This window comes from Cetorhinus maximus, chromosome 20 (assembly GCF_964194155.1).
Source record: "Cetorhinus maximus chromosome 20, sCetMax3.hap1.1, whole genome shotgun sequence".
Lineage (NCBI taxonomy): Eukaryota > Metazoa > Chordata > Chondrichthyes > Lamniformes > Cetorhinidae > Cetorhinus > Cetorhinus maximus.
The window spans coordinates 44,526,351-44,544,449 of record NC_135898.1 but is presented as its reverse complement, the minus strand read 5'-3'; the positions used below and the strand labels follow the sequence as shown (position 1 = coordinate 44,544,449).

The 18,099-nt window shown below is 45.0% G+C and overlaps 1 pseudogene across 1 annotated transcript; it reads right to left on the bottom strand.

Annotated features, from left to right (window-relative positions):
* LOC144695059 (interferon-induced protein with tetratricopeptide repeats 5-like) lies at positions 1–9,673 on the bottom strand (annotated as a pseudogene). The gene is made up of 2 exons (XR_013579852.1): positions 9,464–9,673; positions 1–2,817 (listed from the first exon to the last, which is right to left on the bottom strand). The product of XR_013579852.1 is annotated as an interferon-induced protein with tetratricopeptide repeats 5-like (transcript).
* Between the last annotated feature and the right edge of the window lie 8,426 nt (positions 9,674–18,099).

Below are 18,099 nucleotides of genomic sequence, written 5' to 3'. Positions count from 1 at the left end.
TCTTAGCCATGGCTTCATTTTATTGGTTATTTTCTATTCAGTCTCTGATTATACAATTACAACTGAAACCTCTGTTAAGAGAATTGGTACTTGTCGCTATTGCATCTTATTCTTTTTCACTGAATTTAATCATTTTTTATATCCTTTATCCTTCCCCTGTTCACTGCTTTTCCCTTCACGAGATGGTGACAGACTGTAGAAGATGGTCTTTTCTGGGTGTTGTCCAAGCTGCCCTGTGTTGGCCAATGAGGGACTCGGATGGTTTGATGAAGAGTTGGTGAAGCTGACAAGTTACAGGACAGGGAGACACCCAGTGACAAAGGCTGAGATCTGAATGAAAGCTCTGGGTGGGAGTCCGATCATTTCTCAGCAAATCCTCAGAGCAACAGAATCTAGTTGGTGATTTATTTGAAGGGTCTGCAGTAATTGTTGCCCCTTTCTCAGCTGTCACATATGGAAAGCATTTAACCCAATGGGAACTTTTCTGTGAAGAGGCAGCAAGTGAAAGATAGGGTGGCAGACTGGTTTTATTATACCCTCTACAGGCTGCATTGGATATTGTTATCACCAAAAATGAGTATAAGTCATATGGTTAAAGTGCACTGAAGCTTATCGTAACTCCAGCTATAATGTTTTCCAACTAAAATCATTAACCGGATGATGATCCAAACAAAACACATTTTTCATCTGTATTTGGACACCAGTTTACATATTTCTACCCAGTTATCTAGGTTACATTAGAACTTGATGGTGCTGATTTTAAATCTACCCACTTGCTGGAAACTGGGCTAAACTGCTCACCCAAAGTGGGCGGGGTCCTCATTAACATATGCAGACTGGGGTCTGGTGGCATCATCGGGCCCCGACTGCACTGCCAGCTCTGTCCTGGACCTGGACCCGGTATGTACAGAAACCAGTGAGTTTCCAAATCCCCTCACCACTCACCCAAAACCCATCTGGAGTTAAAATCAGGCCCATGTTAAGTTTATTATTGTCTTACACAAGTTCGTATAATTCATAAAGAATTATTGTGGCTCTGTCCACTTAGCTCAATTATCTCTAAATCCCCAAATCCTATCTCATTTTGTTTCTTTTCCCGCTCAGCAAAAGCTCTTATGATACAGAAATAAATGCTATTTGGTTAATATTCCTGAATGAAGCACAAGGATTTAGAATAATTACAATAAGATAATGGTTTGAAAATTAAGCAAACATGAGTGAAATGCTCATTTGAATGAAGTTGCCAATAGAATATAAATGAAAATGTGCCCGACTGAACCTGTTTATAGATCAGGGTCGTTAATGCAGTTTTCAAAATGTGTTTAGTTTTAGTTGGGAAAGTCATTGTTGTCCTCGATGGAAAGGCGTAATTCACAAAGAGCACTTAGATATTCTTCATTGTCATGATCAAACTCCAAGGCCGTTTCAAAGCATTTAATAGCTTCACATCTCTCACCATCCAGCTGGTGCAGGAACCCAAAAACACCAAGGGCCTTGCTTTCTCTTGGGTTCCTGCGAAGCCGTCTTGCAGCTATCATCTCCAAGTTTTCTCGACACCTTTTCTGATGTATTGAGTCATAATTGACTTTCATTCCTTCCAGAAAATGGGTGATGGCATTTGATTCAGATTGTTTGTGATTGAGTTCAAATAAACCCGCCTGTAAACATATGTCCTGCTTATTTTCTGGACGAATGCCTTCCAATTTCAGTAGATGGTTGTAGATCTCCTTTGCTTTGAGATATTCTTCATTTAATAAACATATTCCTGCAAAATCCAATCGGGCTTTAATAGCTGTTAATGGTCGCTTCACAAAAGCCTTTTGAAAATGATACTTGCATTGGTTGATCAATACAGCTTTCTGTTGAAAAGCAGGATTGCGAGGATCTTTACTGCCTCGATATTTCATCAGTGGATTCAGTTTGGTTCTGTAGCACTGACCTATTTGATGGTGTAAGAAGGTAGAATGTGGAGTAATTTCTAATCCTTTCTTCAGCATCTCCACAGCTTTTTCCACATCTCCTTTCCTTCTGTAAAATATTGCTGCATAACGAAGCACGTACGGAAGATCAGGGGACTTATGCAATGCTTGTTTGACTAATTCAAGTGCTTCCTCCATTTTATTGAACTGTTGTAGTTTTAGCGCCAACAGCACCATGGCTACAGTGTGATCTGGATCAAGCTCCAGCACACGCCTCAACTGTTTTATTGATTCACTGGGCCCTTGACTCTCTGGAGTACCAGGAAACCATTCCAGGCGAAACAGAACAGTCGCATAACCAATATTCCAGTCAATGTTCTCCGGATCTTCCTCCAGGGCCTTTTTAAAACATTCCATTGCCTCTTCATAATATTGAGCAGCAGTTGTCAACAGTGCCCAACCCTTCTCCCCACATACTTCAGGAATCATTGCTGTATAAGAGGCATCAGGAAATTGTTTACAGATCTCCTCCAGCTTGTCGAGGTAGGACTGAGCCTCTGTCAGTTGTCCCATGTGATAATATACCCAGGCATAGTTTCCATAGGTGATGATGTTTTTTTTTTCAAATTCATCTTCATGATTCTCCCTCAGAAATCTTTCAGCTTCCTGTAGGTTTTGAATGGCCTCTTCATGGTTTCCTTGCAGACAGTTTACAAAAGCAAGTTGGTTGTAAGACCTGGCTTGATATTGCATATCAAGCTGTATTGAATCTTCTAATCTTTGCTTCATATCATCCAAGTCAATGTTTTCTTTCTGTGGCCTCCACGTGAAGTGACATTGAAGCCAATCGAGCTTCACTTTCAATGAATCCTTCTGTACGTTACTGCACACAGACATGCTAAAGAGAAAGGTTATGATTACAAAACTTTTGCTCTGTTTATTCTTGGTTGTCATGCTGGCTATTGTATTAGATCCTGGCCAGTTAGTCACTACATAGTAATGCTACAACCACCTCCACGCCTAATGAACAGGAGCACTAATTGAATTACTCAATCTGTTTGGTGCATTTATACAATACATCTCAGTGTTATTTTTGCATTCTATTATGAAATAGGAGCCTCCTCACTCAGTTGTGAGCACTAATTCTAAAGAACCCCTCTCTCATTTCCAGACAGATGAGGAATCTAAAGACCAGGAATGTGCTTTGCAGTCAGCAGGGGGCAGATCAGGTTTGTGGGCTGAGTGGTGGAGGGTGTGGAGGGTGGTTGATCCCAGAAAGGGAGGAAATTTAGGACAAGAGACTTGATTATTTGGAAAAGTGTTACCGCAAAGCAAGATTAACTTAGCGATGAAAGACAACTTATTAACACAATACAGAGACCCCTTGAATTTAAGTACAGGCAGACAGTTCAAAGTGTCGATTGGTGTATGTATACAGTTAGTGCAGAAGCTGTGTGCCATTTATATGCTATATCTGGTCAAAAAGATCATTGTTCCTCCTTCGTGGGTGGGGGTGTCCTGTGTTCATGAGAGACATGCCCCCCAAGATGGTACCTCCCCCTTTGTCCCTCCCCAGACCCCCAAAGGCTGACGCCTTCTCACTCCTCCCTAGGGTGCCCCATCCCTCTACGCCCAAAAAGCCTGGAATCACCTCACTCCAGAATACAGATTGGCCAGCAGCTCCCCGAAGAGTCAAAGACTCACTTTCATCTAGTTAAGTCCACCCGCTGTGTAATTGTGCTGAGGGTCTGCCTTTTTTAAAGTCGGTCATTTTGTGAATGACTTTTCTATTGGGTGGGTGGGGAAATGGGTGGGGGGAGGGCAAGAAACACTGCCCCCATAAAATCCAGCCCACAAGAGCAGGTGGCAAGTAACTTGCCTGTTGATTCTCCAAAGTCCATATCCAAGGCACAGGTCAGGAGCATGATGGAATACTCTCGACTTGTCTAGATAAGTGCAGCACTAACAACACTAAAGAAACTAAAAACATCCAGGACAAAGCAGCCCACTTGATTGCAACCCAACTATCCCCCACCCAACCCCTTCCACATCCACCACTTTAAACATTCATTCATTCCACACCCAGGACACAGTGGCAGCAGTGTGTACCACCTACTAGATGCACCACAGCAACTCGCCAAGGCTCCTTTGACAGCACCTTCTAAACCTATACCTCTACCATTTAAAAGGACATGGGTAACAGGGTACATGAGAACATAACCACCTGCATGTGGCCTTCGAAGTCACAAACCATCCTGACTTGGAACTATATCGTTTTCCTGAATTGTCGCTGGGTCAAAATCCCAAAGTCTTTATCTTGCCTTAAGTCACGGCACTGGGGGTGAACCTGCACCAGTTGGAGGAGCAGCTCAAGAGGCAGGTCACCACTACTGATGTCCATATGCCAAAAGACACAAATGTGTTGTACAGCATTTCCCCCTTAAGTTAACTGAGTGAAATGGGAAAGGACTCTGGAGGGAGGGATAGAGGAAATAGTCGCTGAATGCTGCAGGACCAAGTAAGCCCACCACAAGCTGAGGCAGTGGGTGGGACCTCGGTGGTTTGTGGAGTGTAAGTTTGGGGATGGTTGATTGGAGTGGGGGAAGGGGGAGGGGCAGGGAACTGCCAAATTCCCCACAAACTACATTTCAAAATAATTCATTGATTGTGAGACACTTTGGGACATTCCTGTGAGGTGTGATAAGGTGTTACATTGACACAAATTCTTTCTTGCTTCCTTCCTGTTCAATTCCCGTAGACTCACTTCATCCCCCAGCCATCCCAACTCATTCTCTACTCCAACTGCCTCTTGTTCATGTAAACACTCTTCTCCCTTCCCCCCTCAATCCTTGCTCCCTTTCTTACCCCCTCACCCAGTTCATCGTGGCTTTCTGCTTTTATTTCAAACTATCAGACCTGTCTTTTCATCTTCCCTACACTCATTCTCAATTTCAGCACGCACTTTTCCTTCTCCTACCCACTTTAAGCTGGAACTCTTCCGCTATATTCCATACTACATTCGCCCCTGTCCATCCAGGTTCATGCTATACTCTCCCTTTGATTTATATTTCTAATTGCTTTCATTTATACACATGTAAATGCTGAAAATCACCATTTTACATGAGTAAAACTCATAGATTGCCAATGGAACACAGCTTCACTTCTTGAAAGTCTACATATAACCTGAGGATGTTGACTGGATGCAATTATAAAAATAAAAATTTTATTTTATATGCTTAATGAAGTCTGATTGGACAGTAAGTTTAATTTTAATTTGAATTATTAACCAATATAAATTTTTAAAAGATCTGCCTACTGCCTCGTTTTCTGACGATCACCAGTCTTGGTCAGCACCATACCCTCCTCACTGTGAACCAACTCTACACATTTTCACTGCTTTGAAATGTACGCTAGTTTCTTCCTGAAAAACAAGCTGCTTGTTCAATAGTCTACACGCAAATTTCAATACTAAAGAAATTCCAATGATCTTTACCTCATATTTCTGATCAGGTGGAAAATGTGTTGGATTCTCGTTTCAACTTCAACTTGACTTGTAATGGTAAGCTGATCGCGAAGAGTGTTTGGTGTGTTACATTTTACAGCTATTTATCAACTCCGTCATTACTTGCTTTAAGATGATTTCATGAATGTGATTCGGAACAAAAACTTTTGCAGTGAAACCAAGGTTTCCACCCAGAAATGAAAATGAAACTTAAAATCAATGTTTCTATTTATAGACACCAACTTAGCAAAGAACTCCATGGAGCCAATGAAGATCATGGGCAAATGGCCCAAACTTTTTTGTTGACTTCAACTCTGCCTCCTCAGTCAGCCACTTCCAAAGTTGTCTTTTGAACACAATTATTCAATTTGCTTCAATGGAGAGTATTTTCTAGCCCTGGTTGATGCATCCTCTAACACTCTCAGAACGTTCACTTGCATCTTTCCCTTTCATATTCTCTCTCACAATCTGCATCTGAGAGGTATACTCACTTCTGAAAAGGAAAACCTTTAAAAATTCACTCATTTCTTTCCTCAAAACCACTATTCCAACTGATATTGCTTGACACAAGAGCTGCAACAAGTCTACAAGGACATTTCACTTGAAGGAGCAATGTACCTCCTTATCTTATCATGGGATGCATGCATGCAATATGCATTCATATTGGGGAAGGTGTACACACCATTCACAGGTCCTCAACACTATGAGATATGCAATCAGAGAGAAAGAAATGGAGCTGTGGGAGAAGGGGAAGATCCTGAGCACACATGAAGAGGAGATCCCTTATACCCTGTGCAGGTGACTGGAGAATCTGTGCAAAAGGTTGAAATGGAACTGCAAAGACAACAGAAGGCTAGTAAAAGATGGGAAGTGTTAAGCATAGGTAACCTCAACTTTATGTCCTTTCTCAAAGAATCATCACACACTCAGCAATTATTACTCCAAGGGGAATGTCACCAGGAATGAGGTTAAATAAAAGCAAAAAACTGCGGATGCTGGAAATCCAAAACAAAAATAAAAATACCTGATGGAAATAGGTGGGAAAAGAAAAATCTTTCTAAATTATTGGAAAAAAGGGGGATCAGAAAGGGGGTGGGGATGGAGGAGAGAGTTCATGATCTAAAATTGTTGAACTCAATATTCAGTCCAGAAGGTTGTAAAGTGCCTAGTCAGAAGATGAGGTGCTGTTCCTCCAGTTTGCGTTGAGCTTCACTGGAACATTGTAGCAGGCCAAGGACGGACATGTGGGCATGAGAGCAGGGTGAAGTGTTGAAATGGCAAGCGACAGGGAGGTCTGGGTAATGCTTGCGGACAGACCGAAGGTGTTCTGCAAAGCGGTCATCCAGTCTGCGTTTGGTCTCTCCAATGTAGAGGAAACCACATTGGGAGCAGCGAATGCAGTGGACTAAACTGAGGGAAGTGCAAGTGAAATGCTGCTTCACTTGAAAAGAGTGTTTGGGCCCTTGGACGGTGAGGAGAGGGGAAGTAAAGGGGCAGGTGTTGCACCTTCTGCGGTTGCATGGGAAGGTGCCGTGGGAGGGGGTTGAGGTGGAAGGGTTGATGGAGGAATGGACCAGGGTGTCCCGGAGGGAATGATCCCTGCAGAATGCCTCCAGGGGTGGTGAAGGGAAGATGTGTTTGGTGGTGGCATAATGCTGGAGTTGGCGGAAATGGCAGAGGATGATCCTTTGAATGCAGAGGCTGGTGGTGTGATAAGTGAGGACAAGGGGGACGCTATCATGGTTCTGGAAGGGAGAGGAAGGTGTGAGGGCGGATGCGCAGGAGATGGGCCGGACACGGTTTAGGGCCCTGTTAACCACCATGGGTGGAAAACCTCTTATAAGGAAGAAGGAAGACATGTCAGAGGAACTGTTTTTGAAAATGATATAATCAGAACAGATGCGATGGAGGCGAAGGAACAGAGAGAATGGGATGGAGTCCTGACAGAAAGCGGGGTGTGAGGTAGCTGTAGTCGAGGTAGCTGTGGGAGTCGGTTGGCTTGTAATGAATATTGGTGGACAGTCTATCACCTATACAGCCGCTCTGTTCCCGCACTTTATACAGTTGATCCACTCCCTCACAGGTAAACTCCTGCTCCTTATACAGCCGCTCCACTCTCACTTTTTTTTTGTTGTTTCAACTTTATTATTTATTTAATGTCCCCCTATCCTTAAGTTACTAATTTAATAATAATCAATAAATGATAATTACTCAGCTGCTAATTTAAATCTAAAACAAACCTAAAAGCTGAAATACTCACCAGTCAATTACCTGCCTGTTCTCCTGTGATGTCACTTTGTTTTTTCGGTGTTGGTTTGATTCACTGTTTGGGGGGCCTCTGTCCCTCTCCCCGGCTCTTAATTCACTCTCCGCACTGTTATCACCCAGGGCAAGCATGACCCAGAGCTCCCTGTCGCTTGCCATTTCAACACTCCACCCTGCTCTCATGCCCACATGTCCGTCCTTGGCCTGCTGCATTGTTCCAGTGAAGCTTCCTGAATGTGACTTTTATAAAAACGTACACCCCATTTGGACAGTAATGACGTGTGCAACTAATAGCCCCACACTGCCACCCCCTGGAACTTAGCTGGGACTGCTTCTTGTATTCTCAATGGGAGGGTGGGCTGTTCCCTGTTGGAGATAGAATGGGGAGAAAGGGTTGGATTTTCAACTGTACATGGGGAAGAGGCGGTGTGCAGGTGTGCATTGAGAATCTCCTTTGAGGGTGTGACTGGAGTCTGGTGCCTCTGGAATTCAATGTGATTTTCCAAGGGAGGCTGGGGGAGTGGGGGGTGGGAGAGCAGGAAAAGCCTCCAATTAACTGGTTGTCGAGCTCATTTTTGAGCTTATTTAGAGGCTTCTGAACAGCAGAATTTTTAACTGGGAGGAACATGCAGTGTCTGGGACACATCAGGGAGGCATGGCGGTTAATGGTCAACACATTTAAGAAAGAGGGAATATTGCTCAGCTGCTCAGACAGTGACACAGAGTTGGCATTGCTGGTGCTGACAGGGTTGTATTTGTGAACAGTGAGTGCTGACACTCTTGCGAGGGATGTGGGGAAGCTGGCATCACCTGGGGAGCTGAGGTTGGCAAAGGAAGCCCTAAGGAATCAGTGCAGGCATAGAGGGCATTGGGCTTTGTCACTAGTGATGGATTCCTTCAGGTCCAGGGGATCATCAGTTGGATCCACAGAGGCACCAGGGCACTAACAGACCAGCTAGTCAGATTCCTGTATAGAAAAGATACTCGAGACTGAGTGTCCAGTTGGTCTGTGATCACAGGAAGCACATCTTGCCAGTCTGCGCTGGTTCCCAGGCAGCTACATTGTTGACTTTATCCTTGGAGGAATGTCAGGTGCTGCATCTCTTCAGGACCCTGTGAGTGGTTACTGGGAGATAAGGGTTATTCTCAACAAAGCGCAGCAGCGAAGACAAGAGGGGCTGGAGTAACAAGCGCTGCTCGGAGGATTCCACAGGCATCCAGGGGCGCCTCATTAGACCTGGCTGCAGCCTTTGTCCTCCTTCATTCCATAATTCAAGGTGGCAGCTGTGGCTCAGTTCATAGCACCCTCACCTTTGAATCAGAGGGTGGTGGGTTCATCCCACTCCCGGAAACCAAGAACTGTGATTGTACTCGAACGAGTTGCAATCTGTGACTGTTGATAACTCGAAATAATTTTTTTTTTCATTCCATAATTCGGTGTGTACCTCTTCCAACGCAATGTAGCGAAATGCAAACCTGCTCCCCCATTGCCCGCATGTGAACTGGCTTTTTAAATAGTCTCGGTGAAACCGCGCCACATGGGTCCGCTTCACTCCCATCTAACAGGCACTGAAAATATGAAACTCGGAAGTAAAATGATGAGGAATCCCTGTAGACATCAGTCATTCTCACATCCACTATAGTGTGTGTCATGACCCGCTGTCTCCCACCCTGCCCCCAAGTCCTGTCTCCCCATTAATATTGGGACATCACTGTCATGATTATTTAACAAGCCAAGGCATGTAATCATGCTGTGTAAAGTGTTGCGATCACTAACCTCATGATGCTGATCTGGGTTGTACCGAGTTTGATTGCAGGTAGCCGCTCAGTGAAAAACTGGATAAAACTTGGCTCCTCAGATATTTTTATAGCTTCGGGAATCACATGATTTCGAGGAATTGCTGCTTGAAAGTGAAAGTGGAAATTGAAACTGGAAAGTGAATCTTGACCACAGCCTTTTCCTCACCTGATTATAGAAACCACCCATTTCTCAAAACCTGGGAGATAAAATCGCGATGGGGGAGTTTGGCCGGGGCAGGAGGGAATTGCAGCGGTTTGTGCCTGGTTGTCAGTGAAGAACATTCCTGCTTGTGCTCAGGGTTAAAATTGCAGCTTAGAATGGTTTCCCAAGGACATGAGTGTCATGAACTCCTTCGTTGTTGACATTTTCGAGCGCATCACCTCCGAGCCCTTGCACCTCATTCACTACAACAAGTGCCACACCATCTCAGCCAGGGAGATCCAGATCACAGTCCGCTTCATGCTGCCAGGGGAAGTGACCAAACACACCGTCTCCGAGGGCACAAAAGCAGTCACCAAATATACCAACTCCGCTTAGGTCGATCATTCTAAAGATTATAAACTCTCCGCCTGCTGCTCAGTGGCATCTCCAGTATTGACTATCGCCACAGACAGCAGCCACCGTGTGGAACTTTTTTATCGGGAGGCCAGAATTGTGGGAGCTCTGAAATCGGGGAAAGAAGCGCTTCTCAAATGGGGAGGGGGCGTCTCTATGAAATCCGGTGGTCTCTGATATTGTGGTGATGCTGAGGTTAAGGGGGCATGACTGGGGAATCAGAACTCGAGGAGAATGGAGGCTTAGGAGGAGAGTTAGGAATGAGGGCTTGGGGTGAGAGGGAGATTGGAGACTGGGGAGAGATGGAGATTAGGGAATGGTGGAGAGAGGGTGATCCGCCTCTTCCCTATGGAAACCTGCTCCCTCCTCTCAAACGCTTGGGCCAAGGCTTCCGGAGAACCTTCCCAGAAGGAAAAAACAGAACTCTTATTTCCCACTTTTACTGGTGTTCCATTTAAAGGTAAACAAGAGCAGTTCAGAGCAGTATTCTTATTCCCCAGGTTTTACTGTTTTTTTCCTTCTGGGTTGGAGTGCTCTCTCTCTCTCTCTCTCTCTGTCAGAGTGACATTCAGAATCACAGAATCACACAGCGCAGAAGAGGCCCTTCGGCCTATCGAGTCTGCACCGACACGTGAGAAACACCTGACCTACCTACCTAATCCCTTATATCAACATTTGGCCCATAGCCTTCAATGTTATGATGTGCCAAGTGCTCATCCAGGTATTTTATAAAGGATGTGAGGCAACCTGCCTCCACAACCCTCCCAGGCAGTGCATTCCAGACCGTCACCACCCTCTGGTTAAAAAGGTTTTTCCTCACATTCCCCCTAAACCTCCTGCCCCTCATCTTGTACTTGTGACCCCTTGTGAGGAATTACAAATTTGGGTTAGCACCCCTGTGATCTCCTCCCTTGCCTCCTCAGCAGTCTGGGACACAAATCATTCGGACCTGGAGATTTGTCCACTTTTAAACCTGCCAACAACTCCAATACCCTGTCACTCCCTATATCAATTTGCTCAAGAACCTCGCAGTCTCTCTCCTCGAGTTCCATACCTTCCTCCTCATTTTCTTGGGTGAAGATAGATGTGAGGTATTCATTCAACACTCTACCGATGTCCTCTGGCTCCACCCATTGATTGTCCCCTTGGTCCCTAATGGGCCCCACTCTTTCCTTGGTTATCCTCTTCCCGTTGGCATACTTATAGAATATCTTGGTATTTCCCCTACTTTTACCAGCCTCAGCTTTCTCATATCCCCTCTTTGCTTTCTTAATTGCTTTCTTAAGCTCCACCCTGCGCTTTCTGTGCTCCACTAATGCCTCTGCTGATTTCGTCCACTGGTACCTGCTAAAGACCTCTCTTTTCCTTGCCATCGTATCCTGAATATCTCTGGCCATCCATGGGTCTCTAGGCTTGTTACTCCTTTCTATCACCCTTGAGGGAACATGTTGAGCCTGTACCCTCCCCATTTCCTTTTTGAATGCCCCCCACTGCTCTGCTATAGATTTCTCCACAAGTAGCTGTTCCCAGTCTACCTTGGCCAGATCCTGCCTTATTTTACTGAAATACGCTCTCCCCCAATCCAAAACATTTTTTTGCAACTTGTCTATTTCTTTGTCCATAACAAGCTTAAATTGTCCCATGTTGTGGTTGCTATCACTAAAATGCTCCCCCACCATCACCTCAGCCACCTGTCCGGCTTCATTCCCCATAATTAGGTCCAGCACTGCACCGTCCCATGTTGGACCCTCTACATATTGACCTAAAAAGTTCTCCTGTATACATTTCAGTGAAATCCACTCCACCCAAGCCCTTAACACTATGTCTATCCCAATTAATGTTGAAAGTTGAAATCACGTCATATAATTATACTATTGTTAATGTGTTTACGCACCTCCGTGGACTGTGCACATATTTGTTCCTCAATTTCCCGCTGTCTACCTGAGGGTCTATAATAAACACCTAACAATGTGCCCCTTTTCTATTCATAAGGTCTACCCGCAAAGCTTCATTCAATGCCCCCTCCAAGTTATCATCTCTTCTTACTGCAGTAACTGACTCCTTAACTAATAATGCAATGCCTAATCCTCTTTTACCACCTCCCGTGTCGTGCCTGAAGATTCTATATCCAGGAATGTTGAGCTGCCAACCCTGCCTTTCCCTCAACCATGCATCTGTGATGGCTACTATATCACAATTCCACGTGTCAATCCTCACCCTTAACTCACCCGTTTTACCTGTAATACTCCTGGCATTAAAGTAGAGACCATCCAGCCTTGCCTTGCTCCCTTGACACTTAATGCATCTGTATTCCCTTTGATTTGATTGTTTTACTGTATTATGATGTGTCCCAATTGATGGGTCTTCTTCTCTGCAGCAAAGAATTTCAGATTCTATCCCACCCGCAGCTGCAGCCTGAGGACACCTCCGCTGTTAAGCAGAGCAGGGTAGATGTACAGTGTTTTACGCAGGTGATCCTGGCTCTCAGCTTGTGCAGTTTCGGAAGATTTGTGTTCTGTTTTCAGGTTGAATATCACCAGGTTATAGGATTATTATTTGTTACAGGGTATCGGGGCATTATACCGACTATTAGCAGTTGTAAATGGACTATCAGGGAGCTGTTGTATTATATTGATAGATTTTTGGGGAATCAGAGTGTTGTCAGTATTACTATTGATAGTTTAGTGAGTTACGATTGTTTGAATCAAAGTTCCTTCGACATATGGGGCAATTTTTCCCAAGGATTCAGAGGTGGGGGGTGTGGCTGGAAAAATTGCAGAGAAGGATGCCATGCTGTCTCCCCACTCTGTCCTTGGAGGAGGCTTCTTGCGGGCGGAAAGCCAATAAAAGCTTATCAGCAACCAATTAACAGGAAACTTCCAGAGTAAATCCCTCGGTTCCCAATTTTCCCTCACTTAGTTCCCCCCTCCTCTCCCTCAGTTCTCGCTATCCCCCGCCTCAGTTCTCCTTCTCCCCTCCCTCAGTTCTCCATTGTTCTTGGTTCCACCTCTTCCCTCCCATGGTTTTCTCTTCCTTGGTTTCCATTTTTCGCTGCCCTCATTCCCCCTCTTCTCAGTTGCATCCTGAGCTGAGGGAGGGCGGTACGTGGTAATCAGCAGGAGGTTTCCTTGCGCATGTTTGACCTGATGCCATGAGACTTCATGGGGTCCGGAGTTGATGTTGATCACTCCCTGGGCAACTCCCTCCCGCCTCCCGACTGTATACTACTGTGCCGCTATCTCTGCTGGGTCTGTCCTGCTGGTGGGATGGTGATGGTGGTGTCTGGGACATTATCTGTAAGGTATGATTCCATGAGGATGACTGTGTCAGGCTGTTATAAAAGCAAAAAACTGCGGATGCTGGAAATCCAAAACAAAAATAAAAATACCTGGAAAAACACAGCAGGTCTGACAGCATCTGCGGAGAGGAACACAGTTAACGTTTTGAGTCCGTATGACTCTTCAACGGAACTAAGAGAAATAGAAAAGAGGTGAAATATAAGCTGGTTTAAGGGGGGGTGGGACAGGTGGAGCTGGATAAAGGGTCATTGATAGGTGGAGATAACCAAAAGATGTCATAGACAAAAGGACATAGAGGTGTTGAAGGTGGTGAAGATGTTCCTCCAGTTTGCGTTGAGCTTCACTGGGACATTGTAGCATGCCAAGGACAGACATGTGGGCATGAGAGCAGGGTGGAGTGTTGAAATGGCAAGCTCCTTATACAGCTGCTCCACTCCCACACTTTATACAGCCGCGTCAGTCTCAGTTTTTTTTTTGTTGTTTCACCTTTATTATTTATTTAATGTCCTCCTATCCTTAAGTTACTAATTTAATAATAATCAATAAATGATAATTACTCAGCTGTTAATTTAAATCTAAAACAAAGCTAAAAGCTGAAATACTCACCAGCCAACTCCCTGCCTGCTCTCCTGTGATGTCACTGTTTGTTTTTTCAGTGTTGGTTTGATTCACTGTTTGGGGGGCCTCTGTCCCTCTCCCCCGCTCTTAATTCACTCTCCGCACTGTTATCACCCAGGACAAGCATGACCCAGACCTCCCTGTCGCTTGCCATTTCAATACACCACCCTGCTCTCATGCTCACATGTCCGTCCTTGGCCTGCTGCAATGTTCCAGTGAAGCTCAACGCAAACTGGAGGAACAGCACCTCATCTTCCGACTAGGCCCATTTAAATCCTTCTGGACTGAATATTGAGTTCAACAATTTTAGATCATGAACTCTCTCCTCCATCCCCACCCCTTTTCCGATCCCCCCTTTTTCCAAAAATTTATATAGATTTTTATTTTCCCACCTATTTCCATTATTTTTAAATGTATTTCTATCCATTGATTTATCTCTACCTTTTAGCCTATTTTGATCCCTTCCCCCCACCACACCCCCACTAGAGCTATCTGTACCTTGCTCATCCTGCTTTCTACCCTTAATGTCACCTATTAGCACATTCCTGAGATAATATCACCACCTTAAACACCTCTTTGTCCTTTTGTCTATCTCGACCTATCACTGAACCTCTATCCAGCTCTACCTGTCCCACCCCCACCTTAAACCAGCTTATATTTCACCTCTTTTCTATTTTTCCTTAGTTCTGTTGAAGGGTCATAAAGACTCGAAACTTTAACTGTGTTCCTCTCCACAGATGCTGTCAGACCTGCTGAGTTTTTCCAGGTATTTTTATTTTTATGTCAGGCTGTTGCTTGACTAGTCTGTGAAACAGCTCTCCCAAAGTTGGCACTTACCCCATGATGTTAGTAAGAAGGACTTTGCAGGGTTGACAGGGTTGCGATTGCCACTGTCATTCCTGATGCCTAGGTCGATGCCGGGTGGCCCACAGCGGGTCTGGTTTCATTCCTTTGTTGTGGTCTGTTACAACTCAGTGGCTTGCTAGGCCATTTCAGAGTGCATTTAAGAGTCAACCACATTGCTGTGGGTCTGGAGTCACATGTAGGCCAGACCAGGTAAGGACAGCAGATTTCCTTCCCTAAAGGACATTAGTAAACCAGATGGGTTTTTACATCCATCATCGACAATGGTTTCATCATTAGACTTTTAATCGAATTCAATTTCCACTATCTGCCATGGTGGGATTTGAACCCAGGTCCCTAGAGCATTACCCCTGGTCTCTGGATTACTATTCCAGCGACAATACCACTACTCCTCCTAGAATTGGCAACAGCCATGGAGAGCACTGTTAGAGACTCAAAGGCAATAAAAGATATACAAAATGGCACTGTCCATCTTTTAGGGCAGGAAGGGCCGGTAACAACAGTACTGCAGTGAAAACCCATGATATTAATGAGAGAAATGCACCCAGACAGCCTGCAGGCGATTGACAGTTCATAAATATCGAATGCTTTTTCTGCCAACGCAATGGTGACATAATGCGGCATTGTCAAGATAGGCTGACAGCATTTTAAAAACAAAGGTATAAATTGAGGAATCTGTCTCATCAAAGAACCAGAGGAAGCAGAATCCGATGTCTATTCATTATACAATCTAAAAGTGGGTAGAACTGAGCCAATCCAGGTAGTCATTAAAGTTAATGAACAACCCATCAAGATGGAGGTCGATACTGGGGCATCAATGTCTGTCATATTAGAACATACGCTCCGACACTTGAATAAAGGAGTCTATTCTTTAAGTTTGGAAGAATCAGACACTAAATTAAAAATATATACAGGTGAAGAAATAAGAGTGAAAGGGATATGTCAAGTCCTGGTGCAGTATGGGGATCAGTCTGCAAATTTACCCTTTATAGTATTAGCTGGGGCAGGCCCCAGTTTAACTGGTCACAACTGGCCCAAAAAGATTAAATTGCAATGGGCTGAGATTTTTCAAATCAGAACAAGAAATTTACAGGAATTGTTACAAATGTACGCTTCAATTTTCAGTGACGAGCTAGGAAGGATTTGTGGGCTACGAGCAAAAATCCACGTAGGCCTTAACGCAACCCCCAGATTTATCATAGCCAGGTCAGTCCCTTATGCTCTGTGGGACAAGATTGAGACCGAGATAAACAGGCTGGAAAAGCTGGGTATCTTACAACCGGTGCAATTTTCTGAGTGGGGGGCACCCATAGCACCCGTACCGAAGGTAGACCAAAGTGTTCGTTTAATAGGTGACTATGAGTTAACTGTAAACAGAGTGGCCAAACTGGATAGACACCTGAGACCGAAGATTGACAAGTTATACTTGAAATTGGCAGGAGGCATCATATATTCAAAACTCAACATGAGCCACGCCTACCAGCAGGTAAAGTTGGAAGAAGTTTCTAGGGACTTTGTGACCATCAATACACATCGAGGATTGTATCAATATACTCGACTACCCTTTGGGATCTCATCGGCGTGTGCTATTTTCCAGCGTACCGTGGAAAATCTGCTTCAGGGACTGCCCTGTGTCGTTGTTTATCACTTAACCACTGGATGAACTGAAGAAGAACACTAAGCTAATTTGGAGGGGGTGCTGAAATGCTTCTCACAAGTGGGAGTGCACTTGAAACAAGAAAAATGTCTTTTCCAAGCCAAAGAGGTAGTTTACTTGGGCCATAATGTCGAAGCGTAGGGCCTGCAACCCGTTAAATAAAAGGTCAAGGCTATTCGCGAGGCACCTGCAACGAGAAACATAACAGAACTGAAGGCCTTCTTAGGCATGATAAACTACTATGGGCGATTTCTCCCAAATCTATCAATCGTAGTGGCTCTGTTATACGCATTGCTTAAGGAAAACCTTAAATGGATTTGGCAAGCTCCACACCGGGAAGCATTTCTGAAAGTAAAGCTATTGTTAAGATCACTGGCCCTACTGGTCTACTTGACTGAAAGAAAGAATTGATTTTAACTTGCGACGCATCCCCTTATGGAGTAGGGATTGTACTTTCACGTCAGATGGCGGATGGTTCCGAACAACCCATTGGTTACACATCTCGCACGCTCAGAACTGCAGAGTGACGATATTCTCAAATTGAGGAGGAGGGCTTGTCTGTTGTGTTTGGTGTTCGGAAATTCCATCAATACCTCCACGGTCGCCATTTTCACATTATATCTGACCACAAGCCTCTGCTGGGATTATTTGGAGAGGATAAGGTGATACCCACCCCCCATCACATCTACTCGCATCTAGAGGTGATATTGGCTGCTTACGAATACACTTATATTCACCGCCTCACCCTGCCAGATAACAACATGAAGGTTCCAATTCCCCAGGAACTTGTCTTAGCATTAAGTTTTTTGGATTCCTCCCCTGTCCACGCCCAACAAATCCACGAGCGGACAAGCTGAGATCCGCTTTTATCTCACGTCCGCGAGCAGGTCTTGAATGGATGGTCAGGCGAGCCAAAGTCTGATGCCATGAAGCCCTATTTCAATCGCAGAGATGAGCTCACCTGCCAGGATGGTATATTGCTCCGGGGAGCAAGGGTTATCGTGCCCCCGAGAGGGCAAAGGCCATTACTGGCCGAATTACATAGTGCTCACCCTGGCATAAGTAGGATGAAGATGCTCGCGCACAGCTACTCATGGTGGCCAGGGATGGGTGCGGACATCGAACCCCTAGTCAAAAGTTGCCTTCAATGCCAGCAGGTACAAAAGCTAAGCCCTTTAGCTCCATGGGCTCCGGGGCGGCCATGGGTGTCCCTCCACGTCGACTACATGGGGCCCTTCTTGGGCACAATGTTCCTTTTACTAATAGACGCCCTCTCCAGGTGATTGGACATCTACGAAGTCCGTTCACCCATGTCTGCTGTCACCATAGACCGTTTGCGACAGAGTATTGCAGTGCACGGGTGACCAGAGGTGCTTGTGTTATTAACGGGACTGCATTTACCAGCGGGGAGTTCCACATTTTTACAACTGTCAATGGAATAGCTCATATCATATGTCCACTATCAGCGCCATGAGCCAGAGCGGCCCTGAGTGAAAACAGTGCAGAGAGAGAGTGAATAAAGAGTGGGGGAAAGAGGCAGAGGCATCACCAGCAGTACCAGGAGCGAGAGTGGCCCTGGGTGATAACAGTGCGGAGAATGAATTATGAGCGGGGGAGAG